Source organism: Melospiza georgiana, chromosome 25 (genome assembly GCF_028018845.1).
Source record: "Melospiza georgiana isolate bMelGeo1 chromosome 25, bMelGeo1.pri, whole genome shotgun sequence".
Lineage (NCBI taxonomy): Eukaryota > Metazoa > Chordata > Aves > Passeriformes > Passerellidae > Melospiza > Melospiza georgiana.
The window spans coordinates 6406070-6429206 of record NC_080454.1 but is presented as its reverse complement, the minus strand read 5'-3'; the positions used below and the strand labels follow the sequence as shown (position 1 = coordinate 6429206).

General features: G+C 49.6%; 2 pseudogenes; one reads left to right on the top strand and one right to left on the bottom strand.

The window, feature by feature from the left end:
- Window positions 1-23137, bottom strand: part of LOC131093377 (uncharacterized) — a 1138058-nt pseudogene that overhangs the window by 139629 nt on the left and 975292 nt on the right.
- LOC131093378 (zinc finger protein 208-like) overlaps window positions 1-23137 on the top strand; it is a 496041-nt pseudogene that overhangs the window by 322130 nt on the left and 150774 nt on the right.

Genomic DNA, 23137 nt, shown 5'->3' with positions numbered 1-23137 from the left:
TTTTTATTTATCCTTTGGCAAATTAAGCATCTTTTAGTTACTTGTTTGCAAATCCAAAAATCCCAATGCACCCATAGTTCCTTAAAAAATGATCACACAAAGCTTGAGTGCCCCAGTGCATTTTCTGATGCCTGTCTTCTAATATTTTCTTAGAAGCACATTTTATTAAGTAATTGTCTTCCATCATGAAGTTTTCATTTCCCTGATTTATCTTTTTCATTTCCTGTCTTGTTTAAGTCTTTTTTCTCGGCTTCCCTAAACTTTGAAATTTCTGGTTTTTCCTCATTTGGAGTTAATATTAACATAACTCTTTCAACTCCATTTTCTGCTGCATCCTTAGCTTTGTGATCTGCCAAATTATTTCCTCCTCTTTCTGGGGTCTTTCCCTTTTGGAGTTCCATTATATGTACTATAGCTATCTCTTTTAGGTAATTTTAATGCTTCTAAAACCTCTAAAATAAGTTCCTCATGTACTAGTCCTTTTCTTCTTGAATTAAGTAATCTTTTCCCTTTCCAAATTTTTTAAAGGTATGTACTACTCTAAAGGCATACCTTGAATCAATATATATAGTTCCTTTATTTTGTCTTAAATATGCTAGTGCTCTTTTTGAAGTATATATTTCACAGGTTTGAGCTTACTAGTTTGAGGTTAATTTCCCTTTTTCCATAGTTTGCATGTTTTTCTCACCGACTACTGCATACCCTGTATTTTCTCCTTTTGCAAGGTGTTGTATCTCTGTTAGCTAACATAACTCCCACAGGACTATTTTTTTTCATTTTTTTTCCCCTGTGTCCAACTTACTGGTGTTCTGTCTCATTTTTCAAGATCTTATCTATTCATCTTCTGCCTCTGTTTTTCACATTCACTAACAGCCTAAATACCACTTTTCTTTCAACTACACTCATGAAAATAAAAAATCTTTTTCTCACACTACTTTCAATGCTATACATCTCCCTTGAAGGAAATAGAGTGAAGCTTAAAATACACAATCTACATTACCTATACTTTCATTCGTTTACATTCACTCACTTTTATTTCTCACTCACTTCCACACATTCTTTCCCACTCTCAGGACACAGAGTGGATCCCTGTTGACAGAGAATCGCGGGTCCCTGTGGCCCCCCCTCACCTTGGGGTGGCCTCTGGGTCTCAGTATCTCCGGGCCTCCTGGGAGGGCCCTGACTCTGCAGCCTCCGGTGCCTTTCACCTGTGAGGCTGATTTGTGTGTCACTCACACTCTTTAGCCACGGCCCCCTCACACGCCCTGGAGAAAATGGGCCCTTTGCAGGTCACCTGTACCTTATGCCACAGCCCCCCGACACGCCCAGGAGAACAATGGCTTATTTGTGGGTCACACACTCCTCTTTCCACAGCCCCCCCCTTCCCACCCGCCCAGGAAGCTGAGGCTGATTTTGTGTGTGACTCACTCTCACACACAACAAGACAACAATAAGGTACCTTTTACTTTCTCATCACCTATTACAAGTTTAGGTGTTTCTGGCCAGTCCCCGTGCTCTTGGATATCCCTCAACCCAGCTGTGTTGTCCAACCCCAGATGCTCTTGGGTGTCAGAGTGTCGGGGGGTAGGACGTTCGGGACGGACGGAGACGAGAGATCTCTGCAGCCAGGTCCTAGAACTTGCGGTTTATCGCAAAGGGCCTGGGTGCAGGGCCCTGCTGGGAGCTGTCAGGCACAGCTCGGAGCAGGCCCGAGATAAGAGAGGGGTAGAGAGGATGAGAGAGTACGAGAGTAAGAGACCGAGGTTCGGGGAGACAGAGCGAGGCTGCCAATGGGGCAGGGCGCGCCTTCCCCACTCTGACTCTCCTAAAGCACCGGCAGCGAGGTGTTAGTAACCATCCTCTGCTACCAAAATTGTGAAAAATGCCAATCACTTGCTTTAAAATTTTTAAAAGTTAATTAGTAATAAAATGGTTATAAAAATTTGTAATTCAATTAGAGTAATAAGAATTTGGAGAAATTGAATTAGGACAATATGAGACAAGAAATACAAAGAGTTACGGATGTCTGGGTACCTGTTTCTGGGCAGCACGAGCCTGAAAATGGACACCCGAGCCTGAAAAAGGACACCCGTTAACACAGGATTAACCATTAAAAACAATAGCCTGTCAGTATCAACCCAGTACGATCTCAGTATGATATCTGTACAAGCCCAGTACAGCCCCAGTCATTCCCTGTATGATCCCAGTATGATGTCAGTACAAACCTAGAACAGTCCCAGTCACTCCCAGTACAATCCCAGTATGATATCTGTACAAGCCCAGTGCACTCCCAGTCACTCCCAGTATGATCTCTGTCCAGCCCAGTCCCTGGCAATGCTGCCACTGCTGGGATCCCCCAGCCCTGTGTGCGTTCAGCCTGGCAGATGTGCCGAGAGGAGCCCCAAGGGCTGGCTGTGCCCAGGCAGGGTCCCCAGCAAGGCCCAGTTTGGATGTGCAGCCCCCAGTTTGCCCAGTTTGCCTCTCCTCTGGCCCGTCCGGGTTTCCCCCACCCGCAGTGGCTGGGAGCAGCCGAGAGCCCCGCACTGCCCATCCCGACCTGTCCTGGCTCCATCCCTGCTCCTGCTGCGGGCTTCGAGGGCTGCGGGAAGGGGGCACCGAGGGTGTGGCTGCTGCTGGGGGAGGAGGAGGAGGCTGGGAAGGGCAGGGATGAAGGGGGAAGAAGAGGTGGGGTTATGGGGAGCAGCAGGGGGAGGGATGGAAGAGGAGGGATGGAAGAGGGGAAGGATGTGGAGATAAGACAGAGGAGGAGGATGAGGGGGGTGGAAGGGGAGGAGCGGGAGGAAGAGGAGGGATAAAGGCAGATCGAGGCTGAGCTGAGGAAACCACGCTGTGGATCCCTGCCTGAATTCACAGCCCCCACTTGTGGGATCATCGCCCCCCCCATCGCGCCGGTGAGCAGAGAGGGGGAGCTTGGCCCGGATATCCCGGGGGATCCCTGGGTTGGGTTTTTGGGGGATGTTTGGAGAATGAAGGAGTCCAAGGCTGAGCGGAAAAGGCCCCTTGGGGGGAGACATCGGGAGTGGCGGTGGCGGCTGCTGGCAGAGGCAGCCTGGAGGAGCAGAGCCCTGTGTCCCCCAGGAGCCCAAAGTGGGGAGCCCAGAGAGGGGGGAGCGCCGCCATTGGCGGGAGCCTCAAGAGCCTGGAGAGGGGCAGGGGGGACTCCCTGGAGCCGCTGCAGCCCAGGGCAGAGAATGAGGGGAGAAGGGAGCCCGGGAGCCCAAAAAGCCCCGCCATCCCGAAATGGGGAGAACGAAGCGGGGGGAGCTTTTGGGATTGCTGGGACTGCCAGCAGCCTGGGCAGGGTGGGCACCAGGCATAAGGGGGACCCCCAATCCTAGGGTAACCCCAGCAGCTGGGACATGGGGAACCCCTGAAAAGCAGAGGGGAGGGACCAGGGACAGGGAACTCCTGGGAGGCTTTTTCAGGGCTGAATCCGGGTGTTTGGGAGGTTTTTGTGGAGCCCACATGGTCGGTGACTTTTAGAGATGGACTTGGGCAGAGGGACCTTCAAACTCAGTGTGTGTTGGGGAAGATGAAACAGGAAAACCTTATAAATATGATTGTCTGGCAGAATATTTTGAGGATATAGAAAGTATAAGGAAGATCGAAATGAAAGCAAGCTCTGAAATACCTTAGTTAGTGAACAACTGGAAAACAATGGTGTGGCCTGACTCAAGGTAATCCCCTTTTGATGAAACAATTCTCTCTGCTTGCAGACAGATCCAAGGGTCACAGCAGACCCTACAGCTTGGCAGAGGGAGTCCAAAAAGGAATTTTTAGGGTTTAAAATGTAACACATTATGATAATGTAATGACTTTTACAGGCTGTATGTAAATGCTATACGATTTGTATCTTGTACTAGATTGGTTACTGAGAAATACAATATTCAACACAGAAGAAGATTGATTGTATTGTAACAGGAACCTTACTCTCATACACTCTTCTCCTCTTACTCTGTTACCCTCTCACCCTCTCTACCCCTCTCTTCTCTCAGGCCTGCTCCGAGCTGTGCCTGACAGCTCCAAGCAGGGCCCTGCACCCAGGCCCTTTGCAATAAACCGCAAGTTCCACGTCCTGGCTGCAGAGATCTCTTGTCTCTATCTGTCCTGACCATCCTACCTCCTGACTCTCCTACAAATGGGCTCATCCCTTGTTTTCCCCAAACCAGGATTTCCCATTGCTGACCCCATGGAGGCTGCAAGGAAGAGGAAGATGCCCCGGGACACTGAGGCAGGTGAGGAGGAAGTCAGTGCCCCTTTCCCCTCTGTGCTGCTCCATCTCCCAGGCCAACACGGCCCCGGCTGCAGCTCAGCCCTGGGAAGATCTCCTTGCCCTTGCCTGTGGCATGGAGGCAAATCCCATCCTGTCCTTGTCCTTCCTCCACCAGAGCGGGAGCTGAGCATGGAGAGCAGGGAGGACAAATGCCCGCGGCAGAACCTGGTGGAAGAGGCCGTTTTGAGCGGCTCCACGGTGCAGGAAGCCAACAGGGAGGAAAAGCCCCGGAGATGCCGCACGAGGAGGGGCTGCAAACGCAGCTGGCGGGGATCTGAGGGGGAAAGAGCCAGCCTGGGCCGGGAAGGCGGCCGGAGACGGAGCCAGAGCTCGGAGCTGGTGCTCCATGAGCAGCTCCATGATGGGGAGAAGCCCCACACGTGTGGGGAGTGTGGGAAGAGCTTCAGGTGGAACTGCGTCCTGCTTGTGCACCAGAGGACCCACACTGGAGAGAAGCCGTACGAGTGTGGGGAGTGTGGGAAGAGCTTCAGCCGGAGCTCCCACTTGATCATACACCAGAAGACCCACACTGGAGAGAAGCCGTACGAGTGTGGGGAGTGTGGGAAGAGCTTCAGCCAGAGCTCCAACCTGCTCAGGCACCAGAGGACCCACACTGGGGAGAGGCCCTACAAGTGTTCCAAGTGTGGGAAGAGGTTTACGAGTAGCTCCGATCTCCTTCAGCACTATCAGACTCACACAGAGGAGAGGCCCTTCCAATGCCCTGACTGTGGGAAGAGATTCAAGTACAACTACACCCTCGTAACGCACCGGCGCATCCACACGGGAGAGAGGCTCTACGAGTGTGATAAATGCAGGAAGGGGTTTCAGACCAGCTCCATTCTCCTCCAGCACTATCGGATTCACACAGAGGAGAGGCCTTTCCGCTGTCCCGACTGCGGGAAGGGATTCAAGCGCAACTCCACCCTCATCACCCACCGGCGCATCCACACTTGGGGGAGGCCCAACGAGTGTCCCCAGTGTGGGAAGAGCTTCTCCAGGAGCTCTGACTTGACGAAACACCAACAGAGGCACCACTAAGGGAAGCCCTGTGAGTGCCCCGAGTGCGGGCAGAGCTTCGTGCGCTGCTCCAGCTCCATCCCCCACTGGAGGAGGCACTTTGGGCACAGCTCTGGTCACTCACATTCCCTGTGATCCATGTTGGGAACACACCTGGCTGCTTCTCCTTTTGGTTTGGCCTTAATTTTCATCTGCTTCACCTTCATCCTTTAATAACACCCAAAACTGGGTTAAATGAAGGAAATTGGTCGAATATATCTGAAGTTCCATAATTTCTCAGTTGTTTTAGAGGGAATTTAGGATTTGGGGATGCGTTCTGTGTGGAGTGCTGCTGTTGCTAAGAGGCAGGAATTTGATCTTACCCTTCTTGTGTTGCTAAGAACTCCTCCCCTGACCCCAACCCCAATTCCACCCTTGGGATACCCTGTAAATATTCCACGGCCCTGCCTTTCACCTGCCTTTCGGGGTTAAGAAATGGATTCCCAAAGGATCAGCCCTATTCCCTCTGTATTCCAAGAGGATGAACCTCTTCCACTGGATTCCCAGAGGATACTGACTCTATCACTCGTTTTTTTTTTTTTGTTTGTAGTACTGCATTTGTATGTTTAATTCTTCCTAATAAAGAACTGTTATTTCTACTCCCATATCTTTGCCTGAGAGCTCCTTAATTTCAAAAGTATTTAATATTTTTGTACTATAATAATAATTATAATAGTAATAGTAATAATAATAATAATAATAATAATAATAATAATAATAATAATAATAATAATAATAATAATCAAAGGGAGGAGGTTTACATTTTCTATTTCAGTGGAGACTCCTGAAATAGGGAGACAACCCCCAAGGTTGGGCCATGTAAAATAGTTCCTGAAAGATGTAAATTAGTTTATGGATATGGATGAGGGTCTATGAATATGCAACAGACTGATGTAATTAAAACCAGATTAATTAAGAGGTGTCCCCGAAAATAACTTGGGGGGTCTTGGTGGCCATAACAACCTTTGCTCGAAGGTCCTTGTCTCCCATTACATCAGTCTGATGCATATTCATGGCCTTGTTGTATATCCATAAACTACTTTACATATTCTGGCATCAAAAGTGGATTCATCCTGGTTGAGGGTCCAACCCCCTCCCAGCTCAATTTGGGGGGTCCCATCCTCCTCCCAGCTCAGTTTTTGGATCCCATACCCTTTCTAGCTTAATTTGGGGGTCCCAATCCCCTTCCACCTCAATTTGGGGGTCCCATCCATCTCCCACCTCAACTTTGGGGTCCCACACCCCTCTTTTTCCCACTCTCCCTCCCCTTTCCAATCATTCCCCCAATCCCCTCCCCCGTGTTTGGTTTTAGGGGCTTCAGGGTCCTCCTGGGGTCTCCAGGCCCCTTCTGCTCCGTTTTGGGGTCCCGACCCCGTTGTGGATTAATTTTGGGTCTCAAATCCATCCCCAGGGTCACCTTCCCCCCCCCCCCCAAATTCCGCTCCTGGCAACTGATGAGTCATCAGCGAGACACGCTCTGATTGGCTGGAAATTACCCCGCGTGATCTCTGAGTATTTATCAAAGTGAGAGGCCTTGGTCTGTGGCTGGCAAGTGCACTGATTGGCTGAAAATCACTGGGCGGGGCCAGTATGTAGTAGATAGGGTCAGGCGCTTGGAAAATCTCGCGATGTCACGGAAAGCAGCAGGGTTCCTCTCCCCTTAACGCCTAGTGATAAGGGATCACCCAAGAATGTAGTCCCCCCTAACACTAATAACTTTCGACTCCTTACTAACCAATTACAGTAAGGCAAGACCCCCTGACGTAGAGAAAAAACTTTCCCAGTATAAAACCAGATGAGACGGGACAATAAAGGTCTTCAACTGTCCACCATACTGGTGTCTGCGTGTGTTCTTGGCCCGAGTGACCCTGGAGAGTTTGGGTCACCGTGCCGTTTCCTCAGAGCCAGGTCGCCTTGCCTTGCATCAGAAGGCAACACCAATGCTCTGAGTCTGTGCCAGCAAGTGGAACGTCATCAGCACTGCGCGTTCTGATTGGTCGGGATCTGTTTTGGGGTGGGGACGGGAGGAACTGGGGTTTACTTGGGGTTTACTTGGGTTTATTTAGGGTTTATTTGGGGTTATTTATGGACTATTTGGCATTTATCTTGGGTTTTACTTGGTTTATTTCTGTTTTTTGGGGTTATTTGGAATTATTTGGGTTTATTTGAAAGTATTTGGGTTTCTTTGGGCTTATTTGGTATTATTTGTGGTTCTTGGGGTTAATGTTGGTGTATATGGGGTTTTTTAGGTGTAGTTGAAATCAATTGGTGTTTTTTGGGTTTAATTTGGGGGTTTATTTTTTATTTTGGGCTTGTTTGGATTTGTTCAGGGTTATTTGGGGGACTTTTAGGTATTGTTTGGGTTTTTTTCCAGTTATTTAGGGTTTATTTTGAGTGTTTTGGAATTATTTGGGTTATTTGTGGTCATGTGGGGTCAATAAATCCGGCAATGTTTCTCCTGCAAAAAACGGGAACTTTTCCTTAAAAATATGAGAGTTTTTCCCCCAAAAAACTGGAATGTCCCTTAAAAATCCCGGAATTTTCCCAGCCAATAGCAGCATGCCCTGCCCCAAACCATCCAATCACTGCGCTTCATCTCCCAAATTAACGAATCACGGCACGTACTGCCCCAAACCAACCAATCACTGCGTGTCTCCCCTCAGGAACACCGGCCTCCCTGTGCCCCAATCCAATCAATCACCGCACGTCTCCCCTCACCAACTCCCGCCTTCTTTGCCTCAATCCAACCAATCACCGCTCGCCTCCCTGCCCATCTCCTGTAAATCACCACACCCTCTACGAAACCAACCAATCACTGGGCATCTCCCCTCCAGAACTCCCGCCCTCCCCGCGCCGCTCCAGCCAATGAGAGCCAAGCACGAAGCAGTGCCCCCTGACCCCGGGGTCGGGCATGGAGTGGGCGCCCCCTCCTCCCGCAGGACCCCCTCAGGAACCCCCGTGAGCCGCCCCGGGCTCGGGCGGGTCCTGTGGGAGGCGCTGGGAGAGGACGGGGGGCTCCGGGAGCTGCTGAGGAGGTGCAGGGACAGGTGAGGGGTCCTGGAGGGGTCGTGAGGGGAATTTGGGGAGGGGCCTTGAGGAGGTTTGGGGGGGAATTTGGGGAGGGTCTGGGGGGAACTTGAGGGGGTTTTAGCGGGGTCTGGGGGTGCTGGGGGGGCTATGGGGGGAATTTGGGGAGGGGTCCTCGGGGGATGGCACGATCCGTCCTCACGGACGGATTTCGTGATGGTTCATAGATTTGATCTCAGGGTGCAAAACGAACCGACCCAGTACAAGGGGGTTTGCAATGATAATCGAAAAAAATGCACCTTTATTGAATGACCACGGCAAAACGCGATAGAGGGATTAAGGGAGAGAAAAAGAGAGAGGAAGAGAGAGACAAAAGAGAGAGAGAGAGAAAGAGAGAGGGGATAGAGCTACCAAACATAGAGACAAAGTCCTTTGGTCCAGTCCAGTCGAGGATCCACTGTTATGTCGGGGAGATCTCGAAGACTCTCGGTAACTCAGAGGTTTTTATTATGATAACTCTCTTGGAAATTGTGAGGGTGGGGAAACAGATGCAATAAAGAATAGATGTAACAGGTAGTCCATACTTTCAGCAGTAAACGAGAGCCATTGTCTTCTTGGTCCAGCGGTCACAACCTGCAGGCAAACATCTCGCTTTGGTCAGCTTGCCTCCCCCACACACCTGTCCCGGGCTGGGGATTTCAGTCCCAGTCCTTGGAAGGAGCAGAGGGGCCTTTTCACTTGGGGGTTCCATGTCTCAGTCCTTGATGGAGAGGCTCCTTCCATCTCAGTCTGTCTGTCACGGTGGTTGTGAAACAGGTGAGGGTCTTCTGTGGGGGGACCACCTGAAACTCAGCAGAAGTCCAGCCAGGCCGAGACGTGGGACAGCTCCCAAGGCTGTTGTTGCAAAAAGGGCACGGTGCCCCCTTCTTCTTCTGATTGGGCTCAGTGTAGCACACAGCAAACAACACCCTTGAGAACAATGGCTTAGCAACGCTCTCAGGTCTCAGGCACATGACTTTCTCCCTTGGAGACAGATTTAAGAGAGGGAGTTCTTCTCTTCAGTGGTCCCCCAATGACAATCATGAGGCAGATGAGGGAAAATTCGGACAGACTCTCACGCGACCCCATGACTCACGATTGTCTTGAGGGATCTTCATCAGCAGAACTCTGGAGCATCATTGATGAATCTGCAGAACTCGCCGTACATTGGTAGTATAACCTGGAAAAATAGGGACGATATAAAGAGAGGAAAAAGAGTGAGAGAGGGAAAAAAAAGGATAGGAGTAGGAGGGGGAAAGGGAAACAATAAACAAACATAATATTGATTATCATAACAATTTTCACAAATGGTTGATTAATTAAAGCAATATTACTTTTAAAACAATTTTAAAGGGTTAAAACCGGTCACAAATAATCAAAAGCAAAAGCAATCAACACATATTAATAGAAGCATTAACTTTAAAAAATTATTTTCTAAAACAGTTCACTAAAAATCAAACGTAATTTCCACAAAATCATAAATGGAAATCAAGGATTATTCCAAAACACATAGGCTTCATTCATAATTGCCTTGTGTCAAATGTCATGAGGATGTCCACATTGTAGAGGACATCAGTCAAGTTGTGTGCATGAATATAGACGTCAATCTTGTCAGCTGTTTCATGCTCCACTTAATAATGAATAGGACTACTGATAAAATAAAACCAAACAGAATTAGTATCAAAAGGATAACAATGGGATGACACTGTTCAGGACACCCGTGTGTCCTAGGGTGACGTTATGATGCTTGTATCCCCATTCATATGTTCTGTGCCTTTAAGACTGTCTCTGTAGTGTGAAAGTTTTGTTTGGCTTTTTCTTATCAAGGACACTGAGACAGGGAGGTGCACAGTTCTGCTTTTGCCTTTTTGCTTTGCTCTCTCTCTGGCTCTTACTTCTGCTTCACTTCTGCTTGCTTTTGCTCCTGCTCATTAGCTAGTTTAGCTAAGCAGTCCAAATTCCTTCCTGGACTGATTCTCCTTTCGTTTCTTCAACCTTCTTGAACCTGCTCCAGACTGGGACCTGGGAACACCGAGAGTTTGCACCTTGTGGCTGCAGCAGCTGCCCCAGCGCCGGAGGGACTGAGAACAGAGCGACCACCCCCGAGAGAGACTTTCTGAATTTGTCACCTTTTTCAGAGCGGTGTCATCCGGTATTGTTCATTCTGTGGCTGGGGGTGCTGTGCCTGTTAAATAAACAGGTTCTTTCCACTTCTCTCTGAGGAATCCTTCCCAAACCAGTTGCGGGGAGGGGCCATGTGGGTTTGCTTTCTGGAGGGGCCCCCATTGGAGATTCTCTACCAAATTTACCCTAAACCAGGACAAAATTTGGCACCCAACACGTGGGGCTCGAGCGAGAGTGGAAAAACCCTGTTTTGAGTGCATTTTGGTTGCCATTACTCTGTGTTTGTATAAAGCAGCTAATAGCCATGCTTTTTGAATTCATAATGTCTGTTGGGGTGAAGGCTTGCATGCATTTCTGGTCCCTAAGGTTTTTTGAGATTTTAATACCTCTGTGGACCCTAGGTTTATTTTCTTACCCAGAAATAACTTTAGTATTGTCCCTAATATGTAGTTTTTATAGCAGAGGGACAGTGACCAGAATTGCTATCCTGCTGGGCTTGGTGGTAATGATGTGTAAAAAGTTTATAAACATGCTGGGGTCTGCTCCAGGTATGAATGGTTCATGGCTATGGTTATGCATCCAGTTTGTTAGAGGAGGAGCAGCAGGGGATCAGGCATTTCAGCCTTTGCTTTCCTTCTTCTATGAATCTGTTGCATCACTATTGAAGGATGTTCAGTTTCCCCTGAACGTTAAAGAAACCATCTTTCTGGTATTCAATCTGGTAACCTTCCTCTATACAGCCTGCTGCTTCTCTAGGATGAGGGCTGAGATTTCTAGATGGGCTGATGAGACCCCTGACTCAGGAGTAGACCCCGGTGTGGAAAAACCTAAGTGGTATGGGAAATGGGAGGATATGGGCCAAATCCTGAAGGAATTCTTTGACCCTATAGTCTGGGATTTTCCCCATGAGCAAATTCACAACCCAGCTGAGGTGGGAAAATATCTGAAAGAGAAGTACCAGGATGAGCCTAAGGAGAGGAAGGTCATTGCAGTGAGCTGGGCCCTGGCTTGTGCTCATCGCTCACTGCTAGATCCTGTCGGGCAGCAGACAGAGGCAGGGGGGCAGGGAGATAAATCAGCAGCTATCTCGGTGACTCAGGCTGCAGCCAACAGCCCAGGCTCGAAGCCAGCAGCCAAACCAGATAGTGAGCCTAAGCCAGCAGCTAAACCAGAAAATAAGCCTCAACCAATGGCTGTTGCTGCCAGTAGTAGAAGTGAGAAATGCACGGACAAGACCAGTCGACCAGTGGATGATGTGGATGATGATGATGAAGGAGTAGGAACCTGAATGCCTCCCCTCATAAAATCAGGAGTCAAAGCAGCGGGTGCAAGATCAGATGCAAATATTGAGTCCTTTTCCCTGAAGGACCTTCGTGGCTTATGGAAGGATTACATGTGGGGACAGGGTCTGTTTCTATTGCTAGTGTGACAGGGGCATCACAGGATTTTACTTTGGTGGAAGCTGAGGTGAGCCTGACTGGAAATGAATGGAAGAAACACCCTATTGTGACAGGCCTAGAAGCCCCATGCATTTTAGGTATAGACTTCCTCCGAAGTGGGTATTTCAAAGACCCAAAGGGACTCAGATGGGCATTTGGAATAGCTGCTGTAGAGACAGAGGGTGTCAAGCAGTTGAACAGCTTGCCTGGACTGTCAGAAAACCCATGTGCAGTAGGACTTATGAAGGGAGAAGAGCAACAGGTGCCAATTGCCATTTCCATAGTGCATCGACGACAGTATAGAACCACTCGAGATGCTGTGATCCCCATCCATAAGTTGATCCAAGAGCTGGAGAGCCAAGGGGTGGTCAGCAAGACCCACTCACCCTTCAACAGCCCCATTTGGCCTGTGGAAAATCTGAAGGAGAATGGAGATTGACTGTGGACTATTGTGCATTGAATGAAGTGACTCCACCACTGAGCGCTGCCGTGCCAAACAAATTCGAGCTCTAGTACGAGCATGAGTCCAAGGTAGCAAAGTGCTTTGCCACTATAGACATTGCCAATGCATTTTTCTCCATTCCTCTGGCAGCAGAATGCAGGCCGCAGTTTGCTTTCACATGGAGGGGAGTGCAGTACACCTGGAACCGACTGCCCCAGGGGTGGAAGCACAGCCCCACCATCTGCCATGGACTGATCCAGGCTGCACTAGAAAGGGGTGAGGCTCCAGAACATCTGCAGTATATTGATGACATCATTGTGTGGGGGAACACAGCTGGGGAAGTGTTTGAGAAAGGGAAGGAAATCATCCAAATCCTCCTGGGAGCTGGTTTTGCCATTAAAAAATCAAGGTAAAGGGACCAGCTCGTGAGATTCAGTTCCTGGGAGAGAAGTGGCAAGATGGACTGTAGTAAACCCCATTCATTTAGCAAAAGCACCATGGAGAATCTACCAAAAGGAATGCTGACACAGCAGCAAGGAAGCTTCCTGACTCCATGGACATCTGCCCTATAACCTGTCTCTATAACCATGTAAGGCAATGCCGTGGTAGCCTTTACCTGTCGGTCATTTTATGGTCCCCCTACTCCCTTGCCATTGGTCAAGTTGGGATGCTTGCCAAGCCTATAAAAGTAGCATACTGTACCTACTAGCTCAGCAGAAGAAGAGCTGAGACCATTCATGGACCCCCAGATAAAGCCTTCTCCGTGGAACAGCTTCTGCCTTCTCCTTCTCCTCTCTCCATCTGCTGCTGCCTCAAGCCCGGGGCTCCACTACCCAGCAAGCAAAGAGCTGAGGTCCTAAGAGCTGCTAATCACTACAGAGCTGAATATCACCAGGCTTGCTAGAAAGGTAGCCCTGCGGCATTGGCCTGAGATGGCTTCGGGACCCGCTCCCTCCTCAGGGACTGAGATCCTGAGCACCAAGGCTCTGCTTCATGATAAGGCTGATCGGAGGCCTTATTAATGGACGGCATCAGATTCCTACAGACGTAATCAACAAGATCACAGCGATGTCTCCACCCACCAATAAGAAAGAAACACAAGCTTTCCTAGGTGCCATAGGCTTTTGGAGGATGCACATTCCTGAGTACAGTCAGATCGTGAGCCCTCTTTACCTGGTCACCTGCAAGAAGAACGAGTTCCACTGGGGCCCTGAGCAGCAACAAGCCTTTGCACAGATCAAGCAGGAGATTGCTCGTGCAGTTGCCCTTGGCCCAGTCAGGACAGGACCAGAGGTGAAGAACGCGTTCTACTCTGCAGCCAGGAACCATGGCTTGTCCTGGAGCCTTTGGCAGAAGGTGCCTGGGGAGACTCGAGGCCTACCACTGGGATTTTGGAGTTGAAGCTACAGAGGGTGAGAAGCCAACTACACTCCCACAGAGAAGGAAATCTTGGCTGCCTATGAAGGAGTCCAGGCTGCCTCAGAGGTGATTGGCACGGAAGCACAACTCCTCCTGGAACCCCGACTACCGGTGCTGGGTGGATGTTAAAAGGAAAGGTTCCCACCCCCCACCACACCACTGACACTACATGGAGTAAACGGATTGCTCTTATCCCACAGTGTGCCCATACTGGAAACCTGAATCGCCCTGGGATTTTGGAGATAATTACAAACTGGCTGGAAGGTGAGAACTTTGGTCTTACTGATGAAGAGCCACAAGAACCAGTGACATGGGCTGAAGAGGCTCCTCCCTATAACCAACTGCCCCCAGAGGAAACGCGCTACGCTCTTTTCACTGACAGTTCCTGTCACATTGCAGGGATGAACCAGAAGTGGAAAGCAGCCATATGGAGCCCCACACAACAGGTTGCAGAGGCCGCTGAAGGAGAAGGTGGATCAAGTCAACATACAGAACTCAAAGCTGTTCAGCTGGCCCTGGACAATGCTAAGGGAGAGAAATGGCCAAAGCTCTACCTCTACACTGATTCATGGATGGTAGCCAGTGCTCTGTGGGGATGGCTGGAGAGGTGGAAAAAGGCCAACTGGCAGCGTAGGTGTCACGGTTTGATGCTGGCACAATGCCAGTGTCCCCATGAAAATATATGCTCCCTGGTGTCCGCTGTGAGATGTAACCAGGAATAAGAAAAGCAGGCCCCCACTTAGAAATAAAGAAAAGAAACCTTTATTAACTAAACTACAACTCTAAGTAACAAGAAACACACAGGGAAAATGAAAACTTTCCAAAAACATTTTGTCTTCCTGCCACCAAATTTCCAATACATCTCTCCCCCAAATCACCAAATCTCGGTCCATCATCACCCTTTAGGTAATCAATTCTCAGTTAATCAAGGGGAGAGGAATCCTTCTTGTGCCATAGGCTTCCCCAGGAAACACCGCTGAAACCTCATGTGTTTCCACGTCACTCGTGGCACCGCCTGGAGAACATCTGCCATTGTGACATCTTCCTTCCGTGCCCAGTGCTCTCACCACTGCACATGGACCAGAGCTACTTCTAGGGTTGTCCTTTTAAGGACGCTTTGTCCCGTTCCAAAAAGGGCACAGTCTTCCCTTTGGGACACCTGTGCCCCCCCCCCAAATTTCACCCCATGGGGCCGAGGGGTACCAACACTGAACCCTCTTGGCTCTGAGCCATTGCCTCCCCCTGGATGCAGTCTCTGTGTCACAGGAAACATGGTTCTGTCCATGGTTATACAGGAAAAGTCCAGCTAAGGCCACTCCATCATCTCTTCCCACCTAAGATTCTTCTCTACTCTCCCGACATCTTTCACTTGCCCAGACCTTCACACTTGCACATTTCCTTCCTCCATTTCATCTCTTATCTCTCTTCTAGGAAAGGTTAATGTTCTGCAAAGTTTTCCTTGTCCGAAAAAGGGTTAAAAGCTCGGGCTCTACCCGCCCAAAGCTCCCACAGCTGCCAGACCGTTCTCCGCCAGCCGGGCTGTGCTGCCAGCACAGGATATCAAATTTCATGGTGGCACAGGCGCTCTGTCTCTCTCTGTCTCCTGGGGGGGAGGTGTGGCTGCCTGATGCCTCTCAGGGCTCTTCCACCCTTCCATCCTCCGGCCAGACCTACCTCACCCAGCCCCAAACCAGCCAGGAGCTGGGCAGGGGAGGCCCGACCTGCTTCCCTCGCTGGAACCCAAGAGAGCTTCCCTCGGGAGTGCTCTGCTTTTAAACCCCTGAGTTCTCAGAAGCGTATCCAATGTCCCCAGTGGTCAAACCAGGTGCCAGTATTCAAATGTGAGCACCTATTGGCCTGACCACTTCATATCCCAGAAAACTAACTTCCTCTCAAACCACGACATCTATATAATCTCAGTCCACTTTATACCAGTCTGTAGGAACCCAGTCCATTTGATCCCAATCCATATTTCATCCCAGTCCATATTTGATCCCTGTCCATAGCTTATCCTAGTCCACATATGATCCCAGTCCATAAAATCTGTCATATTTGATCCAGGCCATATTTGATCCCAGTCCAAAGTTGATCCCAGTCCTGATTTGATCCCAGTCCAGTTTATCCCAGTCCATTGTTGATTTTAGTCCATATTTGATCCCAGTCCATTTTTTATCCCAATTCATATTTGATCCCAGCCCGTATTTGATCCCAGTCTATATAAGCTCAGTCCAGTTTATCTCACACTGTAGTATTCCAATCAATAATTGATCCCAGTGAATAGTTGACCCCAGTCCATATTTGATCCCAGTCCCTATTTGATCCAAGTCCCTGTTTGATCCTAGTCCATATTTGATCCCAATCCCTATTTGATCCTAGTCCATGTTTGATCCCAGTCCGTGTTGCCCTGCACACATTCCAGAAGTTTGCAATTCCAGCTTCCAGCCAGGAAAATATGTTCCCGCCCTTGAAGGGAAATGGAGCAAAATCCTACAGAGACATTTCCCTGCCAGCCTTCAGGACTTCAGCTCCTGGGACTGGGAATTAAAATAATAATTGGGAAATAAAATAATAAATAATCAGGGGAGGGTCTGTGGGGACAGAGGGGGTCATCTAAATCAGGGCAGGGGTCAATTAAATCAGGGGAAGGGGAATTAAAACAGGGAAAGGCTAAATTAAATCAGGGGAGGGGTCAATTTAATCAGGGGAGGGTCTCTGGTGGTGCCTGGGTCAATTAAATCAGGGCAGGGTCTCTGGTGGTCCGTGGGCCCAGGGAGACACTGAGAGAGAAACAGAGCAGGCAAAGAGAGGCAGGAGATAAAAGGCACACAAAGACAATGAGCTGAGAAGGCAGCACTCTGCAAACAGAACTGCAACAGACTGAACATGAACGGGAGAGAAATCAGGAAGTCTCAGAGTTTTATTTGCTGTCAAATACATCCCACACACCCAGCCCCACACAATCTCCATCCCACCACTCTAATTGAGACCCCAAGACTCTAAATCACCTCCCAACCTCATCTCAGCCTGATGGCTGCGGAATCGAGTGAGTTTGGCATGGGATTGAGTTTTTTGAGGTGGGTTTGAGCTCTTTTTGGGGTCAGATTGAGCTGTTTTCACTGGGATTTGAGTGATTTTGAGGTGACAGATCCATTCCTCTTGGCTTTTGCAGTGCAAAGAGATGGAGAATAGAGAAAAATTAAGGTGAAATTAAAAGGCGAAACAGCCAGGTATGTTCTCAACATGGATCACAGGGAACGTGGCTCACCTGGGCTGTGCCCAAAGTGCCTCCCCCAGTGGGGGATGGAGCTGGAGCAGCGCACGAAGCTCTGCCCACACTCGGGGCACTCACAGGGCTTCCCTTACCGGTGCCTCCGTTGGTGTTGGGTCAAATGAGAGCTGCTGGAGAAGCTCTTCCCACACTGGGGACACTCGTAGGGCCTCTCCCCAGTGTGGATGCGCTGGTGCCTGATGAGGGTGGAGTTGTGTTTGAATCCCTTCCCACAGTCGGGGCAGCGGAAGGGCCTCTCCTCTGTGTGAATCCGATAGTGCAGGAGGACACTGGAGCTGGTCGGAAACCTCTTCCTGCATTTATCACACTCGTAGGGCCTCTCCCCTGTGTGGATGCGCCGGTGGGTGATGAGGTTGGAGTTGCGCTTGAATCTCTTCCCACAGTCGGGGCATTGGAAAGGCCTCCCCTCCCTGTGCATCCAATAGTGCTGGAGGAGACAGGAGCTGTTCTTAAACCTCTTCCCACACTTGGAACACTCATGGGGCCTCTCCTCAGTGTGGGTCCTCTGGTGCCTTATCAGGTGGGAACTCTGGCTGAAGCTCTTCCCACACTCCCCACACTCGTACGGCTTCTCCCCAGTGTGGATCCTCTGGTGCACAATCAGGTGGCAGTTCCGCCTGAAGCTCTTCCCACACTCCACGCACGTGTGGGGCTTCTCCCCATCATGGAGCACCAGCTCCGAGCTCTGGCTCCATCTCCAGCCGCCTTCCCGGCCCAGGCTGGCTCTTTCCCCCTCAGATCCCCGCCAGCTGCGTTTGCAGCCCCTCCTCGTGCGGCATCTCCGGGGCTTTTCCTCCCTGTTGGCTTCCTGCGCCGTGGAGCCGCTCAAAACGGCCACTGCCACCAGGTTCTGTCACAGGCATTTGTCCTCCCTGCTCTCCATGCTCAGCTCCCGCTCTGGGGAAGGAAGGACAAGGACAGGATGGGATTTGCCTCCGTGCCACAGGCAAGGGCAAGGAGATCCCCCAGGGCTGAGCTGCAGCCGGGGCCATGCTGGGCTGGGAGATGGAGCAGCACAGAGGGGAAAGGGGCACTGACTTCCTCCTCACCTGCCTCAGTGTCCCGGGGCATCTTCCTCTTCCTTGCAGCATCCCAGGCCTTGGCAATGGGAAATCCTGGTTTGGGGAAAACAAGGGATGAGCGCGTTTGTAGGAGTGTCGGGGGATTGGACGGTCAGGACGGACGGAGACGAGAGAGCTCTGCAGCCAGGTCGTGGAACTTGCGGTTTATTGCAAAGGGCCTGGGTGCAGGGCCCTGCTTGGAGCTGCCAGGCACAGCTCGGAGCAGGCCTGAGAGAAGAGAGGGGTAGAGAGGGTGAGAGGGTAACAGAGTAAGAGGAGAAGAGTGTATGAGAGTAAGGTTCCTGTTACAATACAATCAATCTTCTTCTGTGTTGAATATTCTATTTCTCACTAACCAATCTAGCACAAGATACAAATCCTACAGCATTTACATACAGCCTGTAAAAATCATTACATCACCATACTGTGTTACATTTTAAACCCTAAAAACTCCTCTTTGGACCCCTTCTGCTGAGCTAGTAGGGTCTGCTCTGACCCTTGGATCTGTCTGCAAGCAGAGGGAATTGTTTCATCAAAAGGGGATTACCTTCAGTTGAGCCACACCATTGTTTTCCAGTTGTTCACTAACTGAGGTATCTCAGAGCTTGCTTTCATTTTAATCTTCCTTATACTTTTTATGTTCACAAAATCTTTTGCCAGACAATCATATTTATAAGGTTTTCCTGTTTCATCTTCCCCAAAACACATTGAGTTTGAAGGTCCCTCTGCCCAAGTCCATCTCTACAAGTCACTGGCCATCAGGGCTCCAGAAAAACCTCCCCACCCCAACATCCAAGATTCAGCCCTGAAAAAGTGTCCCAGGAGTTCCCCATCCCTGGTCCCTCCCCTCTGGTGTTCGGGGATTCCCCCCTGTCCCAGCTGCTGGGGTCACGCTTGGATTGGGGGTCCCCCTTGTCCTCAGTGCCCGGCCTCCCCAGGCTGCTGGCAGTCTCAGCAATGCCAAAAGCTCCCCCCGCTTCGCTCTCCCCATTTCGGGATGCTGGGGCTGTTTGGGCTCCCGGGCTCCCTTCTCCCCTCATTCTCTGCTCTGGGCTGTGAATGAGACGAGGGCTGGTTGTTCCAGACCTGCCAAGTGAATGCTGGAGTTTCCCACGCTGCGTTTCCAACTTTCCTCGAGGGAAGCAGCCAGTAAAGAGACAGAGCGAGTGATAAGAGGAGTGAGAGAATCCCCCGGAGTAACTGGGACTGGGTCTCAGAGAGGGACTGGACCCCTCGGAGGAAGGGAGCAGAGGAGTTTCCGAGCCAAATCCACTAGGAAATGGGACAAAAGGGGCTCCTAAAAATGCTGTTGGTTTGAGGGATTAGAGAGCCCAAGAGCATCCAGAATGAAAACCCGCTGGATTGAGGAATTAACATTCCAAGAGCATCCACGGTTGGGCAGAATTCTGCCGGATTGAGGATATGCTCAAGAGCATCTGGGGTTGGACAACACAGCTGGGTTGAGGGATATCCAAGAGCACGGGGACTGGCAAGGATCACCTAAACTTGTAATAGGTGATGTGAAAGTGATGTATATGGTAGAGATAAATCATGCTATTAATGTATAAAATATTGTAGAATCCACATTATGTCTTTTGACCATCCTGGCCAGGAGCAGTGTCTTATTCATATACATCTAGTTCCTGGAATTGGTTGAGATAAACATCGGGGTTTTTAATGAAAGAATAGAAGCTTCCAGGGCGATAATCGCTGGCTTCCCCGGGTCACAAGGTCCAGCCAAGAGTGATTTTCGTCTCGACGATTACAGCTACCACAATGATCCACAGCGCCACCCTGATAAAAGTGAATGCTGACTTCCCCAGAGTCTACTGAAAACATCAGACACCGGGACTGAGTCTTTGTCCACCTCTGCACAGGTAAAGACACGGTTATGTATGGGAAGAGACACAAAGAACATTCGGTCATCTCTACCTCGAGCAGAATAAACTGTAAAAGAACTCGCTGCGTCAGGCAGCATTTGTGAACAGGGGGAGACTCTGACATTCGGAGCTCAGATCCATGTTCACCAGCACCGAAACCGGGCACGACGCTGACCCTTGCCTTTGGTAGTGTAGATGACCGAACTTCAGTCTCACAGACAAATTAATGTATCTTTGATAAATTTTCCTATAGGTTTGGCTCTCGATTTGATAATTTATAACAGAAGGTACCTTATTGTTGTCTTGTTGTGTGTGAGAGTGAGTTACACACAAATTCAGCCTCAGCTTCCTGGGCGGGTGGGAAGGGGGGCTGTGCAAAGAGGAGTGTGTGACCCACAAATAAGCCATCGTTCTCCCGGGTGTGTGGGGGCTGTGGCATAAGGTACAGGTGACCTGCAAACGGGCCATTGTCCCCAGGGCGTGTGAGGGGGCTGTGGCTAAAGAGTGTGAGTGACACACAAATCAGCCTCACAGGTGAAAGGCAGCGGAGGCTGCAGAGTCAGGGCCCTCCCAGGAGGCCCGGAGATACTGAGACCCAGAGGCCACCCCAAGGTGAGGGGGGGCCACAGGGACCCGCGATTCTCTGTCAACAGGGATCCACTCTGTGTCCTGAGGGTGGGAAAGAATGTGTGGGATAGAATGGGAAATAAAAGTGAGTGAATGTAGACGAAGGAAAGTATAGGTAATGTAGATTCTGTATTTTAAGCTTCACTATATCTCCTTGGAGGGAGGTGTATTGTACTGAAAGTAGTGTGAGAAAAAAGATTTTTATTTTTGTGTATGTAGTTGAAAGAAAAGTGGTATTTATGTTGTTAGTGAATGTGAAAAACAGAGGCAGAAGATGAATAGATAAGATCTTGAAAAATGACACAGAAAACCTGTACGTTGGATACAGGGGAAAAAAAGGGGAAAAAAATAGAGATGAAATTGCTTGCAAAAGGAGAAAATACAGGGTATGCAGTAGTCGGTGGGAAAAACATGCAAACTATGGAAAAAGGGAAATTGACCTTAAACTAGTAAGCTCAAACTTGTGAATTATATACTTTAAAAAGAGCACTAGAATATTTAAGACAAAATAAAGGAACTATATATATTGATTCAAGGTATGCCTTTAGAGTAGTACATACCTTTAAAAAATTTGGAAAGGGAAAAGATTACTTAATTCAAGAAGAAAAGGATTAGTACATGAGGAACTTATTTTAGAGGTTTTAGAGGCATTACAACTGCCTAAAAGAGATAGCTATAGTACATATAATGGAAGTCCAAAAGGGAAAGACCCCAGAAAGAGGAGGAAATAATTTGGCAGATCACAGAGCTAAGGATGCAGCAGAAAATGGAGGTGAAAGAGTTATGTTAATATTAACTACAAATGAGGAAAAACCAGAAATTCCAAAGTTTAGGGAAGCTGAGAAAAAAGAATTAAACAAGACAGGAAGTGAACAAGACAAATCAGGGAAATGGAAACTTGATTATGGAAGACAATTACTTAATAAAATGTGCTTCTAAGAAAATATTAGAAGACAGGAATCAGAAAACCCACTGGGGTACTCAAGATTTGTGTGATCATTTTTTAAGGAACTACGGGTGCATTGGGATTTTTGGATTTGCAAACAAGTAACTGAAAGATGCTTAATTTGCCAAAGGATAAATAAAAAGGTGATGGGAAAATCAACATTAGGACATCATGAGTTAGCTCTTTGAGAATTTCAAAGTATCCAAGCAGAAGTTTAGATTTGCTAGGCTCTGGATTTATTTGTAAAAACCCCATTTAATCTAGAAGAGAATATGCCATATGTTAGACACGAGATTTTAGAAGAAAAAAATGTTTAAAATATCAGAAACCTCCAAGAAAAAACAAGAAAAGAAAAAGGGATATGAAAGGGAAGGGAACAAGAGGAAAAATCAGAGAGTGGGATCCTCTGCAGGTCTTGCCCCCTCCGTTCGCGGCCCAGGAGCCTGTCCCGGGTCCCGGCTCGCTGCCCGCCTCAGCTCCGCCTGCCCCGGTTTCCATCCCAGGTGCGGCCTCACTGCCCAGGGCAGCTCCACCTGCCCCGGCGCTGTCGCTCAATTTGTGTGCCCTGCTCCCACTGCCTGGCCCGCGGCTGCTCTGCCGGCCATGCTGGGGAAGATGGGGGTTGCTCTGTCCTGCCGCCTGCTCCGAGGTCACCGCGCCCACCGCACCCAGGGGAGGTCCCAGCCATCCCATCCCCGGCTGCCCTGCCCGTGCCACCTGCGCTGGGCACCGCCGTTGCTGCCGGGCTCTCCCACCTGCCTTTGCTCTGCCGGGAGCTGCCGGATCAGCCGCCATCAGCCATATGGGGGCTACCCACGCTCCGCCTCGGACTCCATAGGAAGATCCCCCTCTGCCGATTCCGGCAGCAGACCCTGCCCACACTCCCACCGAGCCTCGGTGGGATATCGTCCCCTGACCCCGTCCTGCTCTGAGTTGCGTTCCCTTGGTAACCACAGCTCCGGCTGTTCAGAGAAACTCTCTCTCTCTACAGGAAGCACCTTATTGAAACACTAGGAGCTCAGTTAAAAGGCAGCCCTCTCCAAATTCTTTCCCAAAACACGGGAGAAAGGCTAGAGAAAGTAAAAAAGGGAAAGATTTAGCTGAAGGGATTGGTCAATTTCCGTTCAGAGAGGTTCCCATGGGAGGGATGCGCTGCCCCGCCCCGCAGGAGCCACCAGCGCCCCTGCCAGCCGTGCCCAGAACTGCACCCAAGGGGAAAGCGCCGCAGCCCAAAGGCCAGGACTGGGTCCGGGCTCTGTTTGCTGTCAGTGCCGCAGCTGTTGGTGTTTGTTTGCTTTATTATACACACTAGTAAAGAACTGGTATTCCTATTCCCATATCTTTGCCTGAGAGCCCCTTCATTTCACTGGTCTAAACATTAAGAGGGAGGGGGTTTGCATTCTCCATTCCAAGAGAGGCTTTTTCTGCCTTCCCGAGCAGACACCTCTCTTGTAAAATGAGACAAGCACCCACAGGCACTGAGGGGGCTGCAGG